Source organism: Nicotiana tabacum, chromosome 4 (genome assembly GCF_000715075.1).
Source record: "Nicotiana tabacum cultivar K326 chromosome 4, ASM71507v2, whole genome shotgun sequence".
Classification (NCBI taxonomy): Eukaryota; Viridiplantae; Streptophyta; class Magnoliopsida; order Solanales; family Solanaceae; genus Nicotiana; species Nicotiana tabacum.
The window spans coordinates 77178063-77189176 of record NC_134083.1 but is presented as its reverse complement, the minus strand read 5'-3'; positions in this window follow the sequence as shown (position 1 = coordinate 77189176).

The window sequence follows — 11114 nt, the reverse complement described above, 5'->3', positions numbered from 1 at the left end:
TCGATAAGCGGTAAAATGAAAGTATGATGGGTATGATGTGACCGCGGAATGTGTTAAGACGATTTGAACATAACGAGAAGTGTTTCCTTGAAATGTAAAGGAAGGCTATTGGATGCTTGATTTTTGATTTGATGTGACGTACAGTCTCGAGTGTGAATGTTTTGAAAGATCTTTCACGTGTTTAAATTGTGGGACAAATTAAACTCTCAGGTCTGGTTGACGAGTTTGGACTCCGAAAGATTTAGTGACTGCGTAGAAATTGTGGCTGCGAAAAGATATAACAAGAAGCCAATTTGAGGCTAGGGAGGTGGGTTATCTCCTGGAGAGTAATCTACGTAGGTGTGTTCCTTGTAATATGAGTGGAGGGTTTCTTTTCTGCCAGTGGGGCGTATGTGTGGAGATTTGAATTCGAATTTGGTTGAGAAAGTCGACTTGAGTATCAAGAGAATGATTGCGATCTTAGCGGATGATTTGGGATATTTTTATGGTTGGCATTGCATGAGCTTGAGAAGAATTTTGTGGCACAGACTACGGTATTATGACAGTAATAGGGTATGAGTATTATGAATTATGGAGTATTTTAATCTATGACTTTGAGCCAAGTGGGAGAGCCTGCTATAGACTAATCAATTCATGGGTATGTGTCAAATTTTGTTTGGGTCTAAAGTATGCTTGGGAATCAGTGATGACTTGCAGAGGTGGAGTTCTAAAATGACTTGAATAAGGAAACTTTCTGGTTATGGATTATATTGCACGGATGAGTATATGAAAAAATCGTGGGATGAGTGAGTTATTATTGGTGAATGATGTAGTGCGCACAGAGTATGAATTTGTTATGTGGGGCTAAAGTAGAGTTACTTCTTTGAGTGTTGTGGTGCTAATGGGGCACGTGTCTTTCGGCCCATTTGGACGGTGCAATTATATGTGAGCAAAGTGGGTGACTCCCGAGAGAATTCCAGTGGGTTTGAGAATTATATATAACAATTGAGAATGTTTCCGGACTTATGTATGGATAAAAATCCGAGATTTTCGTTTGATGGTGCCTGGATTTGCGGAAGTTCTATATGACTATGGATTATACATTTTTGTGTAAGGAAGGTAAGAAGAGCAATTTCAAATTCACATAATGTATTCTCAGAATGAGTGTTGTAGTTGTGGTATTTTTGAAGGTGCTTAAGAAGAATACAGTTTCTTATGGGCCGTAGGGTGTTGTGGTTCTATGCTAAGGTTTGTAGGGTGAGTTGTGGTTAAAGATCATGGTATTTTAGCAGGAAGAAGTATCAATCTGAAGACAAATTCGGAAGGGACTCAGAGAAAATAGGACAACTGGGTAGTAGGTTGGATCAGTATAGTAATGGATATGATCGGTTCTTTGGGTGCTTATGATGTGGGGATTTTCTACAGGTGCTTTGTGGCAATATGTAATGACCCGACTTGTCATTTTAAGAATTAATACCCCGTTCAACGACTTAAGGTCCCGGACAACTTCATAATATGTATTATGACCCGCGGGTGTGGTCGAGTTTGATTTTCGGAAGATTTAGAATTTAATTGAAAGAGAAATTCTCATTTTGAAGTTTAAATGGAAAGAGTTGACCAAAGAGTTGACTTTTGAACAAACGACCTCGGAATAGAATTTTGATGATGTCAATAGTTTCGTATGGTGATTTCGAACTTAGGCGCGTGTTCGGATTTGGATTTGGAAGTCCATAGGATAATTCGATGTATTTTGGCGAAAGTTGGAAAATAGACGATTTTCGAAAAGTTCGATCGAAGATTGAATTTTTGATAACGAGGTCGGAATACGATTCTGGAAATTTGAATAGGTTTGTTATGTCACTTATGACTTGTGTGCAAAATTTGAGGTCAATCTGACTTGATTCGATAGGTTTCGGCATCGAATGTTGAAGTTGGAAATTTCATAATAGTCTAAAGTTTCAAGTGAGTTCGCACAAGATCTAACTTCAAACGAGCATACCTCTCTTGATATGAAGGGTTATATGGTGTGTTAACTATCAAAAGAAAGGTCTATGTGTCTAGTTTCCAACTCTTCAAACCGTTCTTCATTTGGACATTCGTATAAGAAGTTATGACCTAATTACCAAATGCTGGAAAATGCAATTCTGCGACCAATTATGCGATCGCAAAACTGCTTCTGCGACCGCAAACTGGTCGGAGAATGGACCAGAAGAGCCCAATTCTGGGCACTGATTTTGCTATCAATTTTGCGGCCCGCATACCCATTCTGCGTTCCATTATGCGACCACAGACTTGCTTTCGGAGGGTTAATTTTTCTATTTTCATAACCCGACCGCATTTTGATAAATAGGCTTTAGGGTTTATTTTGGGGTATTTTTCTGAGGGTTTTAGAGAGAGGTAAGAGAATTTTAGAGAGATAAGGAGGGAACCTAATATTCTAATCATCCAATCTTCAAGAATCAAGGAAGATAATCACAAGATCTTCATCAAAGAGTTGATATTCAACCCCTAGTCTTCAATTTGGAGTTTGGGGTAAAGGATTGGTGATTGGGAGTATGATTCTTGGGTGTAAAAGTATTATGTATACATGCTCGTACCAATAAGGTTTGTAGAAAGATTGTTGAGATCAAATAAGTAAAGATTGGGTTGTGGAATGAAGAAAATCTTGTAGAAAAACCTTGTAACCAAATTTGCACACCTAGTGTTTGATAAAATGCTCAAATGAGCTGAAACCATGAAAATCTTCCTAATTATGGTTCACTTTTGTTATGTTTATAAATAGATTGAAGTTTCTAGGATTTTCGGAACCTCGTAGTAATGTAAGGAAGGCTCAAAAAAGTTTGGAGCCATCCGGAGGTCAATTCACGTGAGAAAGCTATTTTCGAATATCGACCTAACTTCAAAAATGTAAGTGTCTTGCTTAACCTCGAGTGGGGGAATTTTCCCTTAGGCATTGAGACTTATGTGCAATTTATGTAATTTAAAATCATGTACGCGAGGTGACGAGTACGTATTTGGTTTATATGTGCAAATTTTATTGAGTTAAAGTCTTGAGTATATTATGTAGTAAATTGGATAATTGTTGGCATATATTTAATCATCTATTTATCGTGCCTAAATCCTTGTTGTTGACTCTGTTTTTATATGACAAGTTGATGTGATTGTTATTTGATTATTTATGAAATTCTGTGAATTTGCTGGTTTGATAATTATTGGAATTTAATTTTATTTTGGATTTTTTCCTATGCAAATAATTAATTAAATGAACTTAAGAAGAGGTATTTATATAATTATCGAAAATTTGGAGTTAATAAAGACTTTACTTTATGTTGTGTAATTTCTATCTCTGTTGATTATTTTTGGGTATTGTACACATTGTGTGGAGCCTTCGATTATTTATTATGAAATTGATTGACTTGGTTGTATCGTTGGAATTTTGGTTGTAGCCATTGGGAAAATTGTGATGTGAATTGATTTTGTTATGTTACCGTGATAATTTTCCGTGTAAATTGTTATGTTGTGTTAATTATTATTTTGAAGATATAAGGGTGGCATTTCACCGTTGATATTATGTGGGTATAAGGGTGACATTTCATTGTGGTTGTGTTTGTTGGAATATTATTTGGGCGGAGCGATAAAGGTGGCAATATGAGCGATAAGGGTGGCTATTGATATTGTCTGGGCGGAGCGATAAGGGTGGCAATAGGAGCGATAAGGGTGGCTATTGTCAGGGACGATATGTGATGATGTGGAGTTGTGGGGTTGATGATTTTCATGTGATGTTGTGATATTCTTGTGTTTATTTTTATACTTTGTGCAATTTTTCTTGTTGTTGTAAATTGATGACAATCTGATTTATGTTGAAATTGAGAGTTTGTGGATATTGCCAGGCGGATTATAAAATAAAATGTGGGCACGAGGTGCCGTGAGTAAATAATGAGGATATTGGCACGTGAATTGTCCGTGCAGTTGTGATATGAATTGTGGGCACGAGATGTTGTGATTAAATGATAATGATATTTGGCACGTGAATGGTTCGTGCAGTTGTGATATGAATTGTGGGCACGAGATGCTGTGATTAAATGATAATGATATTTGGTACGTGAATTGTCCGTGCAGTTATGATATGAAATGAGGGCACGATGTGCCGGAGAAATATGATGATTTAATTATGGGCACGAGGTGCCGTGGAAATATGAAAAATGTGTTGAGACCCGTATTTACGAAAAATATGGAAATAGGTCGAGGCCGGTATTTTTATGATTTTGAAACGAGGTGTCACATGGTGACTTTTTAATTGAAAGAATTATATTTAAAATATTTATTTGAAAGAATTTTTATGTAGAAGGTATTATATGAAAGAATTATATTTGAAAAGTAATTATTTGAGAAAATTATATTTGAAAGAGAGTTATTTGAAAGAATTATATGTGAAAGAAATTTATTTGAAGGATTTGATTTATTGTGTGTAATTATATTTATTAATTGGTGAGTGATATTAATGGTATTCTTGTTTTCTGCTGTGCATATTACTGGTTGTTTTATGTTGCCCTTATTGTTATCTGCTTCCTATTATTTTGTATATTATATTGCACATGCTATTAGACTAGTGAGTGTCTTGACTGTACCTCGTCTCTACTCCACTGAGGTTAGTCTTGATATTTACTGGGTACCGACCGTGGTGTACTCATACTACACTTCTGCACATTTTTGTGCAGAGCCAGGTATTGGAGTTATTGGACTTGAGAAGAGTTAAAGCGAGATCGTAAGGATTCAAGTTAGAGCTGTTTGGTTGTCCCAGTCTCTTGGAGTCTTTTCATTTCATTGTACTGTTAATTTTTAATCAAACAGTATTATATATTCGGTCCTCGTGATCATTCCATGTATTCAGTTAGAGTTCGTGACTTAGTACTACCAGTCTTGGGAGGTTGTACATTCATATTTGTTCCGCTGTTAGTTTTGGTTACTTATTTAATTAAAAAATAATGGCTCCAAAAAAATATAATTGAAATCGGCTTACCTAGTCTTAGAGACTAGGTGCCATCGCGACGCCTGTGGTGGGATTTTTGGGTCGTGACACAATACACCTGGACTTGGCGACCTGCGTGACTTGGTCGAGTTAGAGGAATTTAGTTTTAAGGGATTGATTATGTGCAAATGGATTTCAAAGTATTCTTGAGGGTTTCTACCGGTGTGGACAACGTGTTGTGTATTGTGATTTCCTCCTGGAAAGAAGCAAGAGAAAGTTTCTAACTAAAATGGTATGTAAATTTTTGGTGACTCAAAGTTGATAATAAGATTCTTGGTAGAACAGTCTTGAAGAGAAGGTAACGAATGTTGGACAACATGGACGGTTTCAAATAACTAGATGAATACTATTACTACTTGGTGTTGTATGAGAAAGGGTCGGACTTCAGAAGGCGCACTGTATTTTGACTTATGGATGTATAAATTAGTATTGCGGTACTCACATGGTTGATAGACTGCTGATATTCAAATTTTGGCAAGTGGCACGGAAGAACTTTTAAAGTATTTCTCGTGGGATGATCGTGTATAAGAGAGGTGTTAGGCACTCGGGCGTTGGAGATGGAATCAAATATGATGATTCGCGTGTTCTATAGATTTGGAGATTGGGAGTTCCCAGGAGCTTATTATTTCATGGTTGTGGACTGTGAAGTTGTGGTCGGAGCTAGCCGAATGATGAAATATGTTATGATTCAGTCATTATGGATTTTTGGAAGGATTTTTATCTATTTGTGGGTAACCCGAGTTGATTTGGGAGTCCATAGGTAGGCCCAATTAAGATGTGTATTCAACACCGAGCCGGAATGGTTGGCTCCATACTGCTATTATTGAGGGATGTGTCATTCAATCGATGTTGAACTTATTTGTGTTCTCAATGATCTGTGAGTTACTCCTTTATGCTACGAAGAGTTGTGATTCATTGGTTATGTGCACAGATGGTGCGGTTCTATTTGAACTTTATAGCGAAATTTGAGTGTGATGAGTATTTGGGTATTGCATGATCGATAGCGTAATGGTTATGTCCTTTCAGGTTTTGTGTGGTATTTTTATCATTTGCCTATTCGTCGTTATTAATTTAGAGCAGGGTGGCTCGGAGTATATAATATGAACCTCGTGTTAGAATCGGGTGATGGTTCTACGGTGTATGATGAATTTTCAGCATTTCGTTGTGGCGATACTTGTTAATCTGGTAGGGCGGTTCTCTCATTTGAGTCATTTTCCATGACTGGGTACATTTGAATGGTGCGTATTGGTGCACGGATGGCACGGGTTGTGGCTCCGAGTTATATTGGTGCGGTATGTCTGTGGAACAGTTATGTTTAGTAATATAAGGTCATTGGACCTAGAATGGGTACTATCAGGTTTAATTTCGGTATATTCGGGAGTATAATATTGAAAGTCGGCTCAGAAAGTGATTATGGTTCCGATTGGGGCGAGAGATCTTCATGACTTGTTGGTATGATAAGGGGTTACGATATTCTGTGTGTTTCTTTTATTATCAACAGTGTATGAAGGTTTTGGGATGAGGTTCGATATGGGTTTAATACTAGTATGTGGTTGGTTTTGGAGTAGTCACTGCGATTAGGAATGGTGCTACGAGCATGCGAGTTCTGTAATATGTTGGTTGATTATATCTGTAGTTATAGTTATAGCTCGATGCAACTTGTTCGGACTTATACGGTATGTAAATGTAAGATTTGTGTCTTGAAAGAAATTTTAAAGGTTGGAAATTAAACTCCAAGGTTTATGGGGTAAGGTTAAATTAATGATTTTCAGTTGCATTATGTAGTCAAGCCTTATATGGGATAGGGTGATGTGGGTTCACCCCCGGGTACGTGTGTGGTAAGATGGAACAGTGATTTGATGGCTTGAAAACAACTCTTGGCACGTTCGAGGATGAACATATGTTTAAGTGGGAGAGAATGTAACGACCCGACCGAACGTTTTGAGTATTACAATCTCGTTTCCCCATTTACTGCTCAAATTGTACTTTACAGTTGTTGTGTAAATTGCCGGGGCAATTTCTTCGGTTCTAGTGAGGTTTTTGAAGGAATTGGAACACTTAGTTCCAAGGTTTAAAGCTTAAGTTAAAATAGTGACCGGATGCGGACTTATGTGTAAACGACCTCGGATTCAAATTTTGATAATTCCAATAGCTCCGTATGGTGATTTTGGAATTAAGAGCGTGTCCGGAATATTATTTGGAGGTCCGTAGTGGAATTAGGCTTGAAATGCCAAAAGATAAATTTTAGGGAAGTTTGACCGGGGGGTGACTTTTTGATGTCGAGGTCGGAATCCGATTCTGAAAATTGGAATAGGTCCGTAATGTAAAATGTGGGCAAAATTTAAAGTCATTCCGGATTGATTTGATGTGTTTCGGCACAAGATGTAGAATTTAAAAGTTCAAAGTTCGTTGATTTTGAATTGAGGAGTAATTCGTCATTTCGATGTTGTTAGGTGTGATTTGAGGCCTTGAATAGGTCTGTGTTATGTTATGGGACTTGTTGATACGCTTGGTTGAGGTCCCGGGGGCCCCGGGTGAGTTTGAGACGGTTAACAGATCAAATTTGGACTTAAGGAAATGCTAGAACTGCTGCCTACTGGTGTGATCGCACCTGCGAAGATTTTGATCGCAGGTGCGAAGCCGCATGTGCGTGAAATAAGCTGCAGAAGCGGCCAAGTGTGGAACTGGGCAGTGCTAGCAGGTGCGAGGAATTTGCCGCATTTGCGAGGCCGCATGTGCGAAAGTGTTGGCACAGATGCGGACTGGGGCTGGCGTGAGGCGACCGCAGGTGCGAAGGGGAATGCGCATCTGCGAGCCCGCAGATGCGAGAAAAGGGCCGCAGATGCGAGGTTTTGAAAGGCTGGCTGTTTCCGCAGGCGCGCATTTTTGTCCGCAAAAGCGGATGCGCAGGTGCGAGACCCAGGCACCGCAGGTGCGGAAATACCTAGGCAGTGCTTAAAACGAGGGTTCCGAGATTTTTTCTCATTTTGGACATTTTGGAGCTCGGTTTGGGCGATTTTGAAGAGGAAATTTTTCACACAACTTGGGGTAAGTGTTCTTAACTCCCTTGTGATTATATTCCATGAATTAATCTTCATTTTTTATGTAAGATTATTGAATCTTCAAGAGAAATAGAAGGAAATTTCTATAATATCACAAAATGATTTTTTCAAGTTTGAATACCGATTTGGAGTCGGATTTGAGTGAAATTAGTATGGTTGAACTTGTAATTGATGGGGTGTCGTATTTTGTGAGTTTCGTAGAATTTCGAGACGTGGGCCCCACAGGTAATTTTTGGGGCGTATTTTCGGATTTTATTGAAAATATTAGCATTTTGATATAGAATTAATTCTTATAAATTGTGTGGACTGAGTCAAATTAGTGTGACTAGATTCGAGCCGTTTGGAAGTTGATACGCGCAGAATGGAAGATTTGGAGCATTGCTTAGCTTGCTCGACATTGGATTTGGCTTGTTCGAGGTAAGTAACTCTTCTAATCTTGGAGTTGAGGGTATGAACCCTGAATATATGTATTTCGTGAATTGTTGGGAGCTGACGCACATACTAGGTGATGGGCGTGTGGGCGCGCACTATAGAAATTGTGACATAATTGTTTCTGTAGAATTTTGTAGTTAAATGATCTTGGCATTTTCCATGCGTTTTATGAGTTAGAGAAATTAAGCTGAAAAGCATATTAAAAATTATGATTGAGGCTATGTGCCAGTATTATTGGGACCCACAGAGGTCATATTGCTGTGAATTATTTTTTAAATTGAAAATTCATACTCAGTCATATTCATTTCATTGCATATCATAACTCAGTTTTATGACTCTATTTTGATGCATATAAATGTTTTGGGCCGAATGCCCTGTTTTTACTGAAATGCCCGAGTGGCTTGAGAGTTTTATGACTGAGTGAGGCCGAAGGCCTGATTTGTGAGGATATTTATGAGATCGGGCTGCACGCCGCAGCATGTTGCATATTTATGGGATCGGACTGCACACCGCAACATGTTTGAGATCGGCCGATGGCCTGATTGTGAGGATGAGTATGGATCGGGGCTGCTCGCATCCAACATACTTTATTATTATAGCACGTGAGTTGTCCGTGCAGATTATAGCGCTTGGGCTGAAGAAGCCCCTCCAGAGTCTGTACACACCCCCAGTGAGCGTAGGTACCTACTGAGTGCAAGTGCCGAGTGCCGAGTGCTGAGTGACTGTGAGGCATGAGTGATTGTGAGGTATGCCCGAGTGGAAAGAGTGATTGTGAGGTATGCCGAGTGGCAAGAGTGATTGTGAGGTATGTCCGAGTGGCACGAGTAACTGTGAGGTTTTCCCGAGGGGCTGTATATGAGTGATGTTCTGCCCGAGGGGCTGTTTATGATTTTATCACTGAATTGCATCGCATTGGCATACACACATGACATACATGCATAGAGATGTATTTTTTTTTTCTTTCCTCATGCTGTACAACATCACATCATTCATGATTTCTCACACATTTTGACAGATGGGCATAGTGATGCATTTGTTCTACACGGGTTATCCGGAAGGAAAATGAAACATATTATTTATTATTGAAAAGATTGTTTTTGGAGAAATTTATTGTTTTCAAACTATTTATATTATTAGCAACTTCGGCAAACGATTTGGGTTTTCACTGATGTATTTGAAAGAAAGAACTACCATTTTTGAAATCATTATTTGGCTGAGTATTTTATCCCTGAGTTACTTCTGGTATTATTTGCTTTATGTTGTTATGGATTGTTGTGGACTATTGATTTTGGACCCGACCTTGGTGGAAGCTCGTCACTACTTTCAACCTACAGCTAGGTTTGTTACTTACTCAGTACATGGAGTCGGTTGTACTGATACTTCACTTCTGCACATTGCGTGCAGATGTTTGCTGTTGTTGTTGCTATGCTCGATGGTTGCGGGATCTGAAGATATACCTGCGTTCCTGTTGTAGCTGCCTCTTGTTCAGGGTAGCCTTAGATTTATAAAAGCTCTGTTTATATATTATTCAAACAAACTATGTATTTATCTCATTTTCGCTTTGTATACTCTATTCTTAAAAACTCATGATTTGTACTACCAGTTCTTGGGGAGATGTATTGGATTTAGATATTTTCTTTTAATTAATTTTATTGGAATTGGATAGTTTAAAATTGGCTTACCTAACCGTTTGGGTTAGGTGCCATCATGACTAGTGGAATTTTGGGTCGTGACAAGAACAAGAAAGAAGAAGATGAGTCGGCATTGTTGTTAGCACTGAAGGAAGAAGATAGGTATGATTGTAGCTCGTGATATTTGAACAATGGAGCAAGCAATCATATGTGTGGATGCAAAGAGAAGTTTGTGGAGATCAATAAGACGGTGAGAGGTAATGTGTCCTTTAGAGATACTTCAAAGATTCAAATAGAAGGAATATGTACGATTCTGATCTCCTGTAAATATGGTGACCATAAGTTAATTCAAGATGATTATTATGTACCAAAATTAAAAAGTAATATTTTGAGTTTGGGACAACTTCTTGAAAAGGGATATGATATTCACATGAAAAATATGCATCTTTGGCTTAGAGATATAAGTGGAATTCTAATTGCTAAAGTGCATATGGCAAAGAGTAGATTATTTTCTCTGAATCTTAAGACAATTGATGCAAAATGTTTGAAGGCTAATGTGCAAAATAAATCATGGTATTGAGACATGCGATTTGGGAACTTGAATTTTGAAGCGCTCAAATCAATGGGAGAAAAAAATATAGTGCATGTGATACCATCAATCAACAATCCCAATCAATTGTGTGAAGCTTGTCTTCTTAAAAAATATGCAAGGAGGAGTTTTTCGAAGTCCATGTCAAGAGCAACCATGCCACTCCAACTTGTTTACACTGATGTGTGTGGGCTAATCAATCCACATTCCTTTGGTAAAAGTAAATACTTTCTTCTCTTCATTGATGACTTTAGTAGAAAGACTTGGGTTTATTTCTTAAACCAAAAATCTAAAGCTTTTGCTGCTTATAAAAATTTCAAAGTACTTGTGGAGAAAGAAAGTGGTTATGAAATAAAAGCTTTAAGGTCTGATAGAGGAGACGAATTTACTTC